The 18,853-nt window shown below is 39.0% G+C and overlaps 1 pseudogene; it reads left to right on the forward strand.

Moving 5' to 3' along the window:
• The first annotated feature begins 18,015 nt into the window (after positions 1-18,015).
• On the forward strand, positions 18,016-18,615 carry LOC129463009 (peroxiredoxin-2-like; annotated as a pseudogene).
• The last annotated feature ends 238 nt before the right edge of the window (positions 18,616-18,853 follow it).

Consider the following 18,853-nt stretch of genomic DNA (forward strand, 5'->3'; position numbering starts at 1 on the left):
TCCCAGACAATTTGAAGGGTGAGAATAATGGGATTTGTTGGGCGAAAAGGAAAAAAAAAAAAAAACAAGAAACAAAAAACAGGGAAACATGAATTCTCCACAAAGCTAGGGTCCTGCTAGTGTGCTTCCCGCCTCACAGTTTGAATTCCAGCTTCCACCCAGGAAGAGGAGGGGTCAGGCTCCTCCCCACTGCAAATAGCGCGAACTTCTGTGGCTCCGCCCAAGTGTGCACTCCTCCCAGTGCACAGGCTGGTTGGAGTTTCTGTGGGGACCACTTCCCACCTGGCTGTCTCACTATAAAAAACATCCCCTGAATCCTGCACTCATTTCTTATCACTCACTCTGTTCAGCACATAGTAGGTGGCCAAAAATACTGAACCAAGAAATGCGTATTAAGTTGAATGTTTTCTCTATACAAACTGGTCAACCAATACATGCCCATCATGGTCATCAGCCCCTAAAGCAGCATTTCTCAGGAAGACTAAATGTCATTCTATTCATAAAAATAAAAGATTCAATTTAACAATGTTCCTAGCATGTACTAGGAAATGTTGAATCCTCTCATGTTTTAAAAGCCACCTTTAGAGAATTACATGATTGCTAATGTAACAGAAAAAGCTTATATTTGATTTTCATTTGAAACAAAAAGGTCAGGTTACTGCAACATTTTCTCTGTTGTTATGACATGTTTAATACAGGACAGTTTGACCTCTTATTCTATCTTAATACTTGTCTTTTCTCTAATAACACGGAGTCTATAATGGTGAATTGTGATATTTAGAAATGTTTTGAAAACATCCTTGAATCAAGTGAGTAATTCTGACCACTGAAGAAGTTTTTCTGCACTAAAATAAAGGATTTCAAGGCAGTTGCCCTTTGCCATCATCGCAGTTGACTTTGAAGAGCATAGTGACATAGCAAACATGCTTTCCTTCATAGGACTTGTTAAATGTGTGTCTTGCCCATATCTGAGTGTCTCCATTACTGATACTGCCTCAGCCCCTTGAGACTCTGGAAAAAGAGGATGATTTGGTTAGTATTTCCAGCTTCACAGGCAGTATTTGCTTTAGAGAAACATTTATTTCTGGATGTGTCTCCTGAAGAAAAAAATGGCACAATTTTATGACTTAGGAAAAACACAGGATATTTAGAAACCAACCTTTTAAAGAGTGTTTGTTCTAATACCACTTCTGCTTGTTGATATATTCTCTAACTTGGTATAACTGCCCTTAATTCCAAACAGCCTTCAAATTTGCAAAGATTGTCTTCTACTGATTAAGAAGTTAACGGGTATTGAGTTGCTGGTACTGCACAGGGATTTACAAATGTGGTCCACGGTAAAAGGCAGGAAAACCTCTCAGCAGCAAAGGCTAAAACCCCAAGAAAGGGGAATTGCCCATGGCTTCTGTCATTGGCTATTGACACTTTCAGTCACTGCCTCAATTCCATTTTTCTACCATCTTGACCAAATAGTCTGTTTGGCATAACTAGTATATTCCATGTCTTCTCGGCATTAACACACAGGAAAAATGTGGCAACCTGAATTTTCTAACTATTATGACAATTATATCATATTTGGTGAACTTTAATGAAACACTTGCACTGGAATTCAGAGTACATCAGATAGGAAGGGCTTTCCTCCCACATCTGCACCTTCTTTGTTGGGGCTGGGGAAAGGGTCTGGCTCATTCCTCTCCTTGAGCGTTGCCTATGTCAAACCACAGCAACAGAAGTAGATATTTGACACAGCAGAGAAAAGGGGCCATACAATAATAACACCCTAGCATTATGTTGAAAGAAGTAGTCTATACTACAAGAGACAGAAGTGTGTTTACCTAATAAACATTTTACTTCAAAGGAACTGAAGAACTTAAAGCCCTCCCACTTTCCCTCACTCTCCCTGGCTCTATGAGAAGCAGGTGAGGAATCTAGATAGAAAATATGATTGGAATCCAGTACCTTGGAATGGGGTTAGAGGGATGCAAGTGTAGTCAGATAAAAGGGATGGAGATGGGAAAAAAAGAGAGAAGAGAATCCTTGACAGCGAGCCGAGGTGACATCAGTATAGCATGATAGGCAATTTCAGAGGAAAAGAAAAGGGTTGCTCTGCTCCATCCTCTGGTCTAGATGTATGCTTGATTAAGTAGCATATTATTTCCTTTTTGATAATATGTTTTTTATCCCTTTAAAACATTAGGCTATAGAAAATATACACACAAAAAAGGAACAGAATTCCTGCAGTGGCAGTTCACTAGAAGACAATTCATAAATGAAACACAAGTATTTTCTACAGATGCACCTGGGCAATACTGCACTCATACTCTTCCTCCTTTTTTTCCTAATACCATTATTCAGTACTCAGTGCCTTGCACAGTCTATTTTAGAAGTTCTCTGCTCTATTTTACCCACTTCCATTGTGGCTGTAGATTCAAGCTGAGAGATCAGAAAAGGTGTGTGCTGGGGAGAGTAGCAAAGAGCCTGCCCCTTCTTTCCTATTTACTTCTGCCTTACTGTTAGTCTGCATGCTCAAAGCCTACAGATTTTGTAAAGCTTTTTGAAGTGCAGAAGTTATATGTACTGTCTTATAAAATGTTTATTTAAGAAAACATTTTAAAAACTCTCTCATTCATATGGGCTGTAGGCTGCTTGAGCAGAGGGGCAAATTAAAAAGTAGAAAACACGACAGAAAAACAGACTGGTAGAAAACCAGAAACAGCCTTCTGCAGAAGGAAGTGCTGGTTCTGAAGTCTTTCCTGGCTCTTTTTCACTCACTGGGGGCCTGAATTGGTTTCTGATGTCTGTCTAAATTAACCCCTTGTTACTGAAAGTCAAGACCCATTTGTAGGAGTCAAAAAGCTGTTCTCCTGAAATCCTGGTGCCATGCAGCTATGCAGGAGCAGGCCAGAGTTTCTAGTGAGGTGAGAACATTGATTTCCCTGCTGCTCACACCACTCTTTTTCACACTCCAGAAAACCTGCCAGAAAACATGTTGGTGATCAGAATCAAGTGACTGAATTAGAGTTACCATGAAACCTTACTTATTTTTATGTCATTTGCTATCATTGATGTAAGCAGAGAAAAAGCTAAGAGGAGAGGAAGTTAGATGTCATTCTAGGTTGAATCATAATACATGAAGAATGATCAAAGATGATCTATGAGGGATCTGCACATGCTTGTGCCTTGGAAAGTTTACTCATGCCTCAGGCTCCAAGTACCACAGTAGTTCTTTAAGCTCCCGAGCCCAGGACCCCAGCTCGGCAGCTCCTCTGAGAACCTATACCCTAGAACCTGGTACAGCCGTGGCTACCTGTGGGCCATGTCAGATCCAGTGCCAAGAGGATCCCCTTGGCTAGAATTTTCCATTGTGAAAAAAAAACCCAACCGATCTCTACCACAAAGGATCCCAACAGCTCATGCTACCATTGCTGCTGTCACAAACACCTGCAATCTTTGCCAGGACTGACTTCAGCTGATAAAGCTGTACAGAGATTACACTGCTGCAGCTGCCCACTCAGAACCAAAGCTGCTGCACTCCCATCCAACCAATACCCTCACACCCACCTGCAGGTAAAAATTTTCACCACTGAAGCCAGACTGTGAAGTCTGCAAAATGTGACTACTCCATCAAATGCACAGACATCAAATGCAAGGCCATAAGAACCATGAAAAAGCAAGGAAGTGTGACACCACTAAAAGAACACTATAATTTTTTTAGTAACTGATCCCAAAGAAATGAAGATCTAAAATTGCCTGAAAAGGAATCCAAAATAATTATATTCTCCACAATTTTTGAAATTCCACTCTCTTCTATATCTCTCTAACTGCAGCTGTTCCAACCAGCAGGGCAGATGAAGACAGAATAGATAAACAGTAACTGTGTGGTGAGTTGCTGTTGCATAATTAAAAACAGTCTTTTCCTAGGTTATGCTGCAAAAACATTTTGTAGGCTAGAAAAGTATTAACTACCAACTCTGTGTATACATTGGTGATAGACACTGAGGATACCAAAAAGACCAAAGGAACAGGTTCTGTCTTTGAAGATCTTTAAATTTAGCTGGAGGTGATAAACATATAAACAAAACTAGAGGTCAATTCAAAGCAATTCACAAACCTGTAGCCTGTGCAATGTGTTTCATAGCCTATAAGCAAGCTTTGTAATGGCTCTAGTCAATGGAGGATGGAGAAACGTGCTTCATAGTTACCAGTGTCTTTAGCTAGTGCCCAGCCCCAGGTATCAGCTGTAGTAACACACTCTTTGAATATGTCCCTAGAATATTTCAGTTATATTGCATATCCATAGCATGTCCACATATCACCTGTATATCTTGCACCTCTTTATAAAATATAACCCTCTTCTGAGTTTCCATAATACATTGGAAGCCCATCAAAAGGAGAGAGACTTTCTCTGCCCTGGTGTTCATATATCAAGTCTTGCACATGGAAGTTAAGATGGAAACTCTGCAGCCAGACTGCCTGGTTCTAATTCTCATTAACTGCATGAAATAGGGCAAATTATTAATTTCCCCATGCCTCAGTTTTCTCACCTGTAAAATGAGGATAATAATAGTATCTACCTCTCAGGCTGTTATGAATATTAATTTAGTTAATGTATATAAAAGCACTTTGAGCTGGCCTGGCTAATAGCTGACAATGCCTGTTAGCTGGTTTTATTATTTTCCCTTTCTTCGACAGCAAGACAATTCTCTAACTTTTGGAACGACTATATATTTTTAAATTGTATTCTGTCACTCCTTCTTTTACAATATCTCCATCATTGCAGAGAATTTATTTACCATATATCATGTTCTAGCCATGCTGTGGGAAATCAAAAACAGAGTCTTCTGTGGGACACTTCCTCTCCATTCCTATGACCACCGCTATCAAATCTGGGCCACTGTAATCAGATCAGTTTCTCTAATATCTATCTCTAATGAAGCCATCCTACTCAAGCCTCTATACTATTTCCTAATGACCACTAGCTTGAGCTTGAACACTGGTTACATTTCTTTCTCCATGGATTCCACCTCTTATTGCTTCACTCTGATGACAATTTTCCTCCAGTCCAACTTCCTTGGTTGTCAATGGAGACACCATGCTTCTTTTATTCTTATGCCTTTCTTCTCAATTAGATTCTAATTTTTTTTATTGGTAAGCAATGCTATTACGAAAAGAACACAGGCTTTGCATTGAGACCTGGCTCTGGCACTACACAGCATGGCAATTAGCTAACTTGTCTGAACCCCTGTTACTTCATTTATAAAAGAGAAAACGTCTAGCACAGTGGTGGGCATATAGCAAATGTGAGTTTCCCTCCTTTTTTGTGTCATCTCCAGCTTCCATTAGAATGCTGAGTGATAAACAGGTGTGTTGGCTAAACATCCAAGGAGTATGTAATTGCATAACCAAAGAAATTCATCTAAAAGTTGCTTCCTTAGCTACACTTTCTCATTGAGGCTATGGGAAACGAAGAAACCTTCCCTTTTTTGTTAGAATCACAGCCTCTGTTTAACACTTCCTCTATACTGTTACTAGGACAAGAAATGGAGTCTGGATTTTTCCAGCAATTCCTCCTGTAATTTTTATTTCTGATGTCTCAGATGGAGTTCCCATACTGCCAGAACTTCAACGTGAGCTTTGGAGGATATCCAAAAGGCCTTTATTTTTTTTTTCTTTTTAGTAACCAGGACTCCATGCTGCTGCACAAATTGCCTGGCAGGAGGGATATGGTGCGTGACAGTCCAAATCTTCCAGCTGGAGAACAAGGTGCTGCCTGGCTTTCCATGGGCTTGCAGAGTGGACGTCTATGGCCAGATTGGATTTGATGCTGCAGCTCAGTGGTGAGTTGGCAACTACAGTGTGAGAGGATCGGCTTAGATTATTAATGGTTGAGGCTGGGTGTGGTGGCTCACACCTGTAGTCCCAGCACTTTGGGAGGCCAAGTGGGTAGATCACTTGATGCCAGGAGTTCAGGACCAGCCTGGCCAACATGGCAAAATCCTTTCTCTAATAAAAATACAAAGTTAGCTGGGCTTGGTGTCATGTGCCTGTAGTCCCAGCTACTCAGGAGGCTGAAGCAGGAGAATGGCTTGAACCGGGGAGGTGGAGGTTGCAGTGAGTCAGTCCAGTTGAGGCCACTGCACTCCAGCCTGGGCAAAGGAGTGAGACTGTTGTCTCAGAAAAAAAAGAAAGAAAAAAAAAAAGCTTGAGTCTCTGATGGCCAGGGAGTTTAATGTTGAGTTGCTATGATGTTGAGCCTAGAAAACTTACCTAGAAAATTCAAGAGCTTGTTTGTGCCAGAAAGGCTAGGAGAAATATCTTTCTTAGATGTATTTACATGAGCTGAAAAAACCAGATATGAGGCTAAAAGGAACAATTAGAATCATTATTTGAATAAAATTATTAAATATTATATTAAAGAGATGCACAGTAAGTTTCAGCATAGATTAATGTAAAATATTTTTGGCACTCTACCTTATTTAAAAAACGATGGAAAGTATTACTGAACAACATGACACATAGATGAATCTTAATGGGTTATTCTTGTGTTAGTCTTACTTGAAGATATTGAGAATAAATGAGAGAACTCCTGATGTTTTACTCTAGATTTATAATTCTGCAGGTGATGTTGCCTGGTTTAATATAACCTAAATTTAGGGTCATACCATTCACAGTGGGAGAATATATAAGCGTTTTCTTCCTTTCTTTTTCTTTCTTTCTTTTCTCTTCATTTCTTTCTTTTTTGAATTTAGTGACAAATTTTCTATTTTGTGACAAAAGGAGATTCACAAAATTTTCTATTTTGTGACAAAAGGATAATTGTAGGAACGTATTATTGAATGACAAAGTCAAGAGCTATAGAACCTTGGACAACAGGATATCCTTTCCAAGAAGTTTTTAAAAAGCAATTAAACAAAATATCATTTAGGCATAAATGTGATTAAAACCACATTTTAAAAAGCATGGGGATGGTAGATAAAGACAAGGTTCAGGATAGTGGCTCCCGTGCATTGGAGGCAAGGGAACTGGAACACATAGGCTAATCTATTTAAGTTACTGGCAATGATCTAGTGTTTGTGTCAGGCAGTGTGTTCACAAGGGTTCATTGTGTTTATAAATAAATAAATAAATAAAATGTTTTAAAAATGTGACTATGCATGAACCAATAGACAACGTGTCTCAAACTAAGAATTTAGATCAGTCCAATTTGGTACACCTGAGGTTCATTTTGAAAAACTTTTTTTTTTCAAAAATAAAATAATTTTGGAGGAAAGTATTATACTTTTCAAACTTTTTTTTTTAAAGGTTTCAGATTTAGGTACATACATTTTTATCACTAGTGCTAAAATCATATAAATTAGGTAAGGGATAATTTCCCCAAAAGCAACCAGACCTGGAACCATACACTGTGGTGGGAGGCAGAGGGAGAGAATGAAGGGACTGGAAGAGAGAAGTGGAGACTAAATTAAAAAAGAAATGAAGGGTCATTCCATCTGCAGATGAAGGTACCATCTGTAGAGATGGAAAAATGTCCAGAATATAAAGTCATGAATCAAAAAAATCTATTGGCTGACAGTGACCTCATTGGCAGGGCCATTACATAAGTCATGAATATGCAACTATCTAATGAACATCTATTATGCTAGGTATGAGATACAGTTATACGCCTCAAAGAGGCTTACAGCCTGAAGGTAAAAGGCCTAGCAGATTCTCAGCTTCAAAGAAACCATTATCTTCCCTCATCTGAGTAAAGAAATTAGGGAATAAATGGGGAAAAGATCAGGGTACCTGTTTTGTATAAATACACTGGACATAAGTGTGGGAAACTTGATTCAATTTCCCATAGTAAACCCACCACATTTCCCCCCCAACAGTCACAGGACTTCCTTCCTTACAATTTGGAAGTAGAGAACTTGGTAATAAGGATGATAGAAAGCTCTTTGAAATGGGTAATTGCCCTTCGTATCTACAGGATTCATTTAATTCACATTCTTGGTTGCCTGCTCTATGCAAGGCAAACAGGCATTGAATTAAAAATGAAGACACTTTTTTTTTTCCAGCTGGATAAGACAGTCGTCTAAAGCAGTTTTAAAAATTGAGTCTGTCCGATTTTATTCCACCCAGTCATGGCATACCTTTTGTGAATATTTAGGTTTGCTTTTGATTTGTGATGCCTTGCTAGGAGCATCTGTCCTTGCCACTTGTGGGCACCCTCCCCCTTTATTTTGTAATATATATTACTTAGGATTGGGGCTGAAGGACATCTGTAAGCAGCATGTTTCTGTTCATATACAACAACTTTACTGGAACTGCAATCTGTTTTGCAATAAAACTTACTTTCTGGTATTTACTGACTTCTTTAGTTTGAACACCAATTCTAGTAATTAGGCTGAAACCATGACATGATTGATTTGGAGAAGCTGGTGTTAGCTGCTTATATCAGCACGTTCTAGAGACTTTCCATGAAATAATTTTCCTGCAAACTGCCATCACCTTATGGTAGGTGAAAAACAATGTCCATAGAAGCCCTCTGACATACTTCCAACTTTGATTATTCATGGTAATGAAGGCTAGGCAGACAGCCCTGCAATTCCCAGTGGAACATCAAGTTAAATCCTGATGGCCTAGGAATCATGGCAGCCCCTTGGTCAGTATGCCCAGGGGCCAGTTAGGCATTCATTAGTGGTACTTTCTGCACTTTTCCTTGGATGGGAGTTTAAAGTACCACCTATTCAACAACCCATCTATCTCTATTGACCTCAAATGATGCTGGGACTTTAAAGATCACCCCAAGAACCACCTGGAGTTCCAGCTCTTAGGCAACGTAGCTCATCTTCTCTGTGGAGACATACTAGCAGCCCTGGCATTCAATCATGGGGGTAGCCTGCCTTCATCCCCTTCCTACAGCCTTTCTCTGAGTGTAAGTAAGGCACAGCCACTGGTGAAGAAGGCTCCACTGGAGTCAAGGGAGCAGCTGGCCAGGTGTAGAACCTGCTGTGTGAGGTGGGGGCTCAAAGGAGAAGGGACCCAGCAGGCAGAGGAGGCAGGTGTTCCATTCCAAAGGGGCCAGGCTGCTGGCTGTGTCCCTGTGGGGACTCCGGTGTGGAGAAAGTACTTTCTCTTGCTCTCACTTCTTATTTTGTAGTGCAACAAAACACTATCACAGTCCAGGACATGGCGCTAGTCACTTATTTAAGAATTCTTATTTTGTTTTTTTGTTTTTTGTGAAGTCACTAAGGAGGGATTATGTCCCAGAGTGGGTTGGATGTTGAAAATAACTCAGTAGCTTCAGCAAAGAGATTGAATCTGGGAGTAAATAACATGCTGAGAGACGGTCTTAGATTTCCAAGAAAAATTGGGAAAACACTTCTTCAAGTAAAAGCTGACGGGAAACATTCTATTAATTAGGGTAAATGAACAACGTAGTTTGGATCATTTGTAATATATCAGCAATGCCACATACATTTAATAATACATATAAAACAGGCATGTTTTATAGTTATTGTTTGATCCTAAAATGGTCCTGTTGGGTACTGTTGACCAGGTAAAGCAAAACATGAACATCAAAGAAGTTGTATGACTTGTCCATGAAAAAAAATTTCATGTAGCTAAGGAGAATGGTGAGGAAAGGCAATGCTATATGATGGAAAGTGCTCAGGTTAAGGATAAGAAGATCTGCTTTCTAATTCAAATGGACTAACTGATTTTCCAACAGTAAACAAGAAAATCGCTTACTTGCTCAAGAAATTCCTCACTCAGAATGTGATGGAGTTTGAGAGGATTAGTTGTTATCAACTTTAACTTCTCTTTTGATTCTCCCTCTCCCTACCATTGGAGAGTTCTTTAAAATATTAAGTCTCAGACTCCAGATTTCACTGGAGTACTAATTAATTAATTAATATGAATCTGTGTGTACTGGGCCCTCAACCATTGCCATATGTTTGTTTGCTTGCTGGTTTGTTTGTTTCAAAGCTGTCTGTGTGGTTCTATGCTGCAGCCAGCATTGAGAGCTTTGGAATTGGATTATTTCTGAGGTGACATCTAGCTTTTACATTCTAAATTAATTTATTTTCCAAGCCCCCTATTTAGGGCTAGGTGTTTTGAAGTCCATTTGCATCTCATTGCTTTACCTATCACAATGTGAAAACTTGATGAGAAGCTAAATGGAGTTGTTTACTCACAAGAGCAAAGATGGGATAGAAATATGTGTATCATAATCTTGCCCCTCCCATGCTGTTTCCTCTGATATCCCAAAGGCCCATGGAAATGTTAGTCTAATGGAAAGTAAGAACTCAGTTGTATAAGAAGAAAACAGTAAATTTTCATTGAAACATAATTTCGATTTAAGGAAATGACAAAAGAGAAGAAACAACTATTCTTTTTCAGTTCTAATTATCAAAAATTTGCTGGCAAGAGTAACCATCTTTAAAAAAGAAATACTAGAACTTAAAATAGTTCATCTTGTCAAAAAAAGAAATGACACTAATTCTCATATCCTTGGTATCCACAAAGTACTGGTTCCAGGACCCTCTGCAGATACCCAAATCTGCAAATGCTCAAGGCCCTTATATAAAATAGCATAGTAAATGCATATAACCTACACATATCCTCCTGCATACTTTAAATCATCTCTAGATTACTTACAATACCTAATACAATGGAAATGCTATGTCAATAGTTGTCATACTATACTGTTTAAATCTGTACAATTTTTTATTGTACTGTTACTTTGTATATTGTTGTGGGTTTTTTAAAAATATTTTTTATCAGTAGTTGGTTGAACCTACAGATGCAGAACCCATAGATATGGAGCGCTGACTGTACTTGTTTTTTCAATAAGAAACAAGTAGTAATTTTAAGCTATATAAATTTGATTTACAATTGATTGAAGATCCTAAAGACCCAGGAAATACTTCACCTTTGTACTTTTCCTCGGCACACTAATATTAACTATCTGGCATTATTTGTTAGATATCATCTAGCCAGTGTTTGGAATAATGAAATCTACATTGCATTTTGACTTAATGTCTATTTTAATTCTGATATAGATGTAGCCATCCCTGTTTTCATTTATTATTTGCATACAACATCTTTTTACTTTCAGCCTATATGTGTCCTTAAATCTAAAACAAGTCTCTTGTAGACATATAGTTGAGCCTTGTTTTTATTTTTTTTAATTCATTCAGCAACTCTATCTCTTTTGATTTGGGTGGTTAATACATTAACATTTAAAGTAATTATTGATAGGAGGGACTTACTATTGTCATTTCGTTAGTTATTTTCTGTTGATCTTGCAGTTCTTTTGTTCTTCTTTTCCTCTCCTGCTATCTTACTTTGTGCTTTACTGATTTTTTTTAAATAATAATATGTTTTGATTTCTTTCTCTTTCTTCCCTGTAGCTTCTTTTTTTGGAGACGGGGTCTCGCTCTGTCACCCAGGCTGGAGTGCAGTGATGCAATCATAGCTTACAACAGCCTCAAACTCCTGGGCTAAAGTGGTCTTCTTGCCTCAGCCTCCCAAGTATCTGGGACTATAGGGGTACACCACCATGCCTGGCTAATTTAAAAAAAAAATTATTTTGTAGAAATGGGTTCTCACTATATTGCCTCAGGCTAGTCTCAAACTCGTGGTCTCAAATCATCCTCTGCCTTGGGCTCACAAAGTGCTTGGATTACAGGCATGAACCATCTCTCAGCCTTCCTGTTATCTTCTATAGGTATTTTCTTTGTGGTTACCATGAGGCTAGATAGAACATCTTATAGTTGTACTAGTCTATTTTAAACTGATAATAACTTCACTACTGTCACACAAAACATTCTACTTTTACTTCTCCAACCACTCACACTTTATGTTATTTATGTCACAATTTACATTTTTTATGTTGTGGATACATTGAAAAAATTTGGTAGTTTTTCTTTTATAGTTATTCTTAATACTTTTGTCTTTTAACATTTATACTACAGGTGATTTATATACCACCTGTACGGTATTACAATATTCTGTATTTATCTATGTATTTACTTTTACCAGTGGGTTTTATACTTTCACATGTTCTTGTGATACTGTTTAGCATCATTTTGTTGCAATTTAAAGAATTCCCTTTAGTATTTCTTGAGATGCAAGTTTAGTGGAGATAAACTTCAGCTTTTGTTTGTCTGGGAAAGTCTTTCCCTCTCCTTCATTTCTGAAAGACAGTTTGCTGGTTATATTATTCTTGGTTGATGTTTTGTCATTTTTTTCCAGCATTATTTTCTTTATTATTCTCCTCTCTTCTGGCCTGCAAGCCTTAATCTGAGAAGTTCACTGATGGTCTGGTAGAAGATCTCTTGTATGTGACAAATCACTTTTCTCTTGCTGCTTTGAAAATTCCTTGTCTTTGATGTTTGGCAATTTGATAATAATGTATTTTGGTGTAGATTTAATCCTATTTGGGTCTTTTAGACTTAATGAAACTGCAGTTCCATATATCTCCCAAGATTTGGGAAGTTTTCAAGATTATTTCTTTAAATAAACTTTCTACCCCTTTCTCTCTCTCCTTCTAAAATTTACATAGTACATAAACTAGTTTGCTAGAAGGTGTCTCATAGGTCCTTAGATTTTCTTTACTATTTTTCCTTTTTGTTTCTCTAACTAGATAATTTCAAATGACCCATGTTTCTAAATTGCTTCTTCTGTTTAATCAAGTCTACAATTTAATTTGCTGAATTTTTCAGTTTAGATATTAGGTATTGTATTCTTCAGCTCTAGAATTTCTATTTGGTTCTTTTTTATGGTTTTCTTTGTTGATAGTCTCATTTTGTTAATGTATAATTTTCCTGATTTTATTTAGTTGTCTGTGCTCTCCTGTAACACACTGAGCTTCTTTAAGATGACTAATTTGAATTCTTTGTCAGGCAATTCATATATCTCTATTTCTTTATGGTCACTTACTACACATTTATTTTGTTCCTTGATTGTGTCATATTTTCCTAATTTTTGGTGCTTTTTGTAGTTTCTGTTGATGCCTGCACATTTGAAGAAATAGCCACCTCCCCTATTCTTTAAAGACTGACTTCAGTAGGAAAAGATCTTCACCAGTAAACCTGGTTACAGATTCTAGGAGCCTCCCAAACCTTCTCTATTGATGTGCATTGCATTTTCTACTTCTCTCTCTTCCTCCTGAGGGATAAATTGTAGTGTTGTGCACCTTCTCTCAATTGCAAGGAGCGATGCTGGCCATGGCAAGCTGCCAACCCCTTTTCCCTAAGGAAGTGCAATAAAAGACCAGGGCATTGGATGCATGCTTCACTCTTCTTCCTCATCTTCTGGGAGAGAAATGTTAGGATTGTATGCCTTCTCCCAATCCTGCAGAACCATGCTGGCTGCAGTAAACTGTCCGCCCCATGTTTTTTGTTCTTAGCTGTCCCTAGGTGTTAAAACTACACTGTGGGTTCCTTAGCACTCTGAGTGAAGTAGAACAGAAACAGATCTCTCAGCACCCCAAAAGACTGAGAATGTTGGGTACATACTCCTTTCTTTCCCTCTAAGAGAGGAGTCATGGGCTGAAGCAATCTTTCTTGACACTGAACTGTGCCTGAGGAAGGAAGTGATGTGAGTAAAGTGAAATTGCTCTTTTGCCTAGTTCAGTGTGGTATTTTGGTTTTGTGTGAATCTGAGTGACATATCTACGACTATCTGATCTTCAACAAACCTGACAAAAACAAGCAATGGGGAAAGGATTCCCTATTTAATAAATGGTGCTGGGAAAACTGGCTAGCCATATGTAGAAAGCTGAAACTGGATCCCTTCCTTACACCTTATACAAAAATTAATTCAAGATGGATTAAAGACTTACATGTTAGACCTAAAACCATAAAAACCCTAGAAGAAAACCTAGGCAATACCATTCAGGACATAGGCATGGGCAAGGACTTCATGTCTAAAACACGAAAAGCAATGGCAACAAAAGCCAAAACTGACAAATGGGATCTAATTAAACTAAAGAGCTTCTGCACAGCAAAAGAAACTACCATCAGAGTGAACAGGCAACCTACAAAACAGGAGAAAATTTTCGCAACCTATTCATCTGGCAAAGGGCTAATATCAAGAATCTACAATGAACTCAAACAAATTTACAAGAAAAAAACAAACAACCCCATCAAAAAGTGGGCAAAGGACATGAACAGACACTTCTCAAAAGAAGACATTTATGCAGCCAAAAAACACATGAAAAAATGCTCATCATCACTGGCCATCAGAGAAATGCAAATCAAAACCACAATGAGATACCATCTCACACCAGTTAGAATGGTGATCATTAAAAAGTCAGGAAACAACAGGTGCTGGAGAGGATGTGGAGAAATAGGAACACTTTTATTTACACTGTTGGTGGGACTGTAAACTAGTTCAACCATTGTGGGAGTCAGTGTGGCAATTCCTCAGGGATCTAAAACTAGAAATACCATTTGACCCAGCCATCCCATTACTGGGTATATACCCAAAGGACTATAAATCATGCTGCTATAAAGACACATGCACACATATGTTTATTGCAGCACTATTCACAATAGCAAAGACTTGGAACCAACCCAAATGTCCAACAATGATAGACTGGATTAAGAAAATGTGGCACATATACACCATGGAATACTATGCAGCCATAAAAAATGATGAGTTCATGTCCTTTATAGGGACATGGATGAAATGGGAAACCATCATTCTCAGTAAACTATTGCAATGACAAAAAACCAAACACCGCATGTTCTCACTCATAGGTGGGAATTGAACAATGAGAACTCATGGACACAGGAAGGGGAACATCACACTCTGGGGCCTGTCGTGGGGTGGGGGAAGAGGGGAGGGACAGCATTAGGAGATATACCTAATGCTAAATGACGAGTTAATGGGTGCAGCACACCAACATGGCACATGGATACATATGTAACAAACCTCCACATTGTGCACATGTACCCTAAAACTTAAAGTATAATAATAATTAAAAAAATAGTGATAACCTTAAATACCTGTTTGACAACAAAGATATCATGAAGGTAAAACAAAGCAAGAAGAAAAAAGAACACAGTTTCAGAAAGAATAATGGGTGCAATAAAGTAAGTCATTTGCTGAGGGGCAGATAAGTCAGTGGTATGTTACAATCAGAAATAATGTACCATGAGAGGACTGAAAGGACACTCAAACACTTGCTTAATTTGGGTAATGATGATTATCTATTCGAAGAATGCTCTATGCCTACATTAACTATAAAACTGTTTGTAGTTATGAAAAATATATTCACAAAACTAAATTGAAACTCAATTTTGTTTTGATAACATTACCAGTTTAATTAACACATACACAAATGATGAAATTATGGGCAGCATATTTTAAATTAAGATTGCTAACCTAAATTTCAAGAAATAGAGACAATTTATGCTTGTTCAGAATTCAGAAAAAGCATTTAAAACTAGATTATGTTCTTGCGTGAAACTTTTTCCCCACTCGTGGTGAACAGAGTTCTTCCCTAGGGTTGGGAATAACAAGGATGAATGAAATCTTCAGATAATTCAATAGCTTAATTTAGTTCACAGTTCTAATTTCCTTCTCTAGTAAGTCATATCACTACTGCTAAAAACTAGAAAACATGACTAATTTTAATTTAGTTATTTTTCCAACTCCTGCTCACACATTAATTTAATGAGCAATGAGAGTTCATAAAGCATAGCACAGGAGAGAGAAGAGGAAAAAAAAAAAGAACATCAGGAAAAAAATAGCCTACTGGCTGGGTAATCACTTCTTAAATTAATGAAGAAAGCACTGGCAAAATTGGAATTCAAAACAATGCTGACAGTGAAAAGCCTCTTTTAATGGTATTGTTAAGATACCTACTGAAAGAGTGACCACTTTTTATTTACAGACCCAGGCTGTTTGGAAAACATGCATATGCACACTACTTAAAGTAAGGGAAGCAACCAGTGTACACATTGTTAGTAATGACATTCTGTGGTAGGATTTTTGGACTATTCCTTATCTTAAACAAAAGGGATTAAAGATTCCAGAAGAACAGTCTGGACCCATATTGCCAAGCACCAAGTAGGTCTACAGCAATTGCCACTGAATGGATGAAAGAATGACAAAATGAAGAAATGGCAGAAAGAGGGGATGCTGCCTTTGATATTTGTTCTTATTTTATGCCCTAGTTGTTCATTTGTGCCTAATTTCTTTTTAATTTTGTGAACTGCCTAACATTTTATTTCCTCTAAGCCTAGTATCTTTTCCCCGTCCCCTATTTTCCCTTGCTCTTGCCCCCTACTGATGGACTTCCCTGATGCCAACTGCCTTCCCAAATACCTGGTTTCCAAGTTTTGCCTACTCTTGGATCCTCTTTTATACTGTGACTTCTCTCATCTCCCTGACTACCATATGTAGGGCCAATGAAATCTGTAGCTACTGATTTCCTGCACACTCATCTGTTTTCTTGTCCACTTCCTTCCTGTTGGGTCTGGCTCCACAGTCTATCTCCGTGTCTCCAGTTTATCTGCCTTACCACTCTGGAGTTACCTGCGGGCGTACATGGTTGCCTCAAGGTATGTCCATGGATGTGAACCTATTTAAACAACTAGATATTTTTAAGTAAATATTAATTGCACCAATACTATCAGTCCAAGTTTGTGGACATACTCATAATCCATGAAAAGACTCCTCACATATGGCCAGACAAGGACTATAACTGTTGGAGGAGCTCTATGTGATTCCAAGTTCCCAGAGGTTCTAGCTTCAACTATCTGGTGTGAAGATTCTCATGCACAGTCAGGCTCAGGAACCACAGGATGTGTGTCATATTTTTTACACTGAACTGGCTTCTGAACACCAGCTGTGATTCATCTGACTAAAGCAGCTTGGATAGATAGCAGTGCTCTGCTGTAGTTTCTGTTATTTCTTACTTCAGATATTCTCTTACATTTTAGACTTTTGGAAGATTTTTTTTAAATAATCCAACTTTTTTTTTTTTTTTTTTTTGAGACGGAGTCTGACTCTGTCACCCAGGCTAGAGTACAGTGGTGCAATCTTGGCTCACTGCAACCTCTGCCTCCCAGGTTCAAGCAATTCTCTGCCCCAGCCTCCTGAGTGGCTGGGATTACAGGCGCGTGCCACCACACCCGGCTAATATTTTTGTATTTTTAGTAGAGACAAGGGTTTCACCATCTTGGCCAGGCTGGTCTTGAACTCTTGACCTAGTGATCCACCCGCCTCAGCTTCCCAAAGTGCTGGGATTACAGACATAAGCCACCATGCCCAGCCTAGAATCCAACTTTTTAATGTAGAATTGTAGAAAACAGCATGGAGATCTCTTTAAAAAATTAAAAATACAATTACCATATGATCCATTCCACTTTTGTGTGTGTACCCAAAAGAATTAAAAGCAGGATCTCAAAGAGAGATTTTTACACCCATATTCACAGTGACATTATTTACAATAGCCAAAAATGGAAGCAAGGCAAGTGTCCACTTATGGATAAATGGATAACTAAAACATGGTATGTGTGTATGTGTGTGTGAGAGAGAGAGAGATGGAATAATACATATATAATATATATACAAAATATTCTCTCTATTAATCACTATTCAGCCTTTAAAAAGAAGGAAATTCTGACACATGTTACAATATTAATGAACCTTGAAGTCATTACGTTAAGTGAAATAAGCCAGCACAAAAAGACAAATACTGTATGATTTCACTTATATGTGGTGCTTATAATAGTCAGATTCATAGAATTTGGTATTAGAATTATGGTTCCCAGGGGCTGGGAAGAAAGGGGAATGGGGAGTTATTGTTTAATGGGTATAGAGTTTCAGTTTTGCAGAATGAAAAAAGTTCTGAAGGTGGATAGTAGTGATAATTACATAACAATATGAATGTACTTAATACCACTGAACTTTACGTGTAAATGATGATTAAGATGGTCAATTTTGGTCCTGAGAACGTGAGTCCACGCGTCTGGTTGCCCGTGAGTCCAGCCTTAGCCCACGCAGCTTTCAGTCATGGCCTCCGTAATCGCGCACATGGAATAGCCCGCCCCTGACTTCAAGGCCACTGCCGTGGTGGATGGATGGCGCTTTCAAAGAAGTGAAGCTGTAGGACTACAAAGAGAAGTACATGGTCCTCTTTTTCTACCCTCTGCACTTCACTTTTGTGTGCCCCACGGAGATCATCGCGTTCAGGGACCATGCCGAGGACTTCCGCAAGCTGGGCTGCGAAGTGCTGGGCATCTCAGTGGACTCTCAGTTCACCCACCTGGCTTGGATCAACAACCCCCAGAGGCAGGGAGACTTGGGCCCCCTGAACAACCCCCTGCTTGCTGAGGTGACCAGAGGCTTGTCTGAGGATTACGCCATGCTGAAAACAGATGGGGGCATTGCCTACAGGGGCCGCTTTATCAATGATGGCAAGGGTGTTCTTCCCAGATCACTGTTAATGATTTGCCTGTGGGACGCTCCGTGGATGAAGCTCTGCGGCTGGTCCAGGCCTTCCAGTACACAGAAGAGCATGCAGAAGTTTGTCCCGCTGGCTGGAAGCCTGGCAGTGACACGATTAAGCCCAACATGGGTGACAGCAAGGAATATTTATCCAAACACAATTAGGCTGGCTGACGGATAGTGAGCTTGTGCCCTTACCTAGGAGCCTGTGCTGGTTGCCCACCAGTGCCGCCACCTGGGTGCCCTGTGCTGACCCAGGAAAGGCCAGACCTGCCCCTCCAAAGTCCACAGTCTGGGACCCTGGAAGGCTAGACCAAGGCCTTCTCATGCCTCCACCTGGGAACTGGTGAATAATGATGCCCTCCTACAAGCCCACCCAGCCGCACACAGGCCTAGAGTTGAC

The sequence above is a fragment of the Symphalangus syndactylus genome, chromosome 2, assembly GCF_028878055.3.
Source record: "Symphalangus syndactylus isolate Jambi chromosome 2, NHGRI_mSymSyn1-v2.1_pri, whole genome shotgun sequence".
In the NCBI taxonomy this organism is placed as follows: Eukaryota; Metazoa; Chordata; class Mammalia; order Primates; family Hylobatidae; genus Symphalangus; species Symphalangus syndactylus.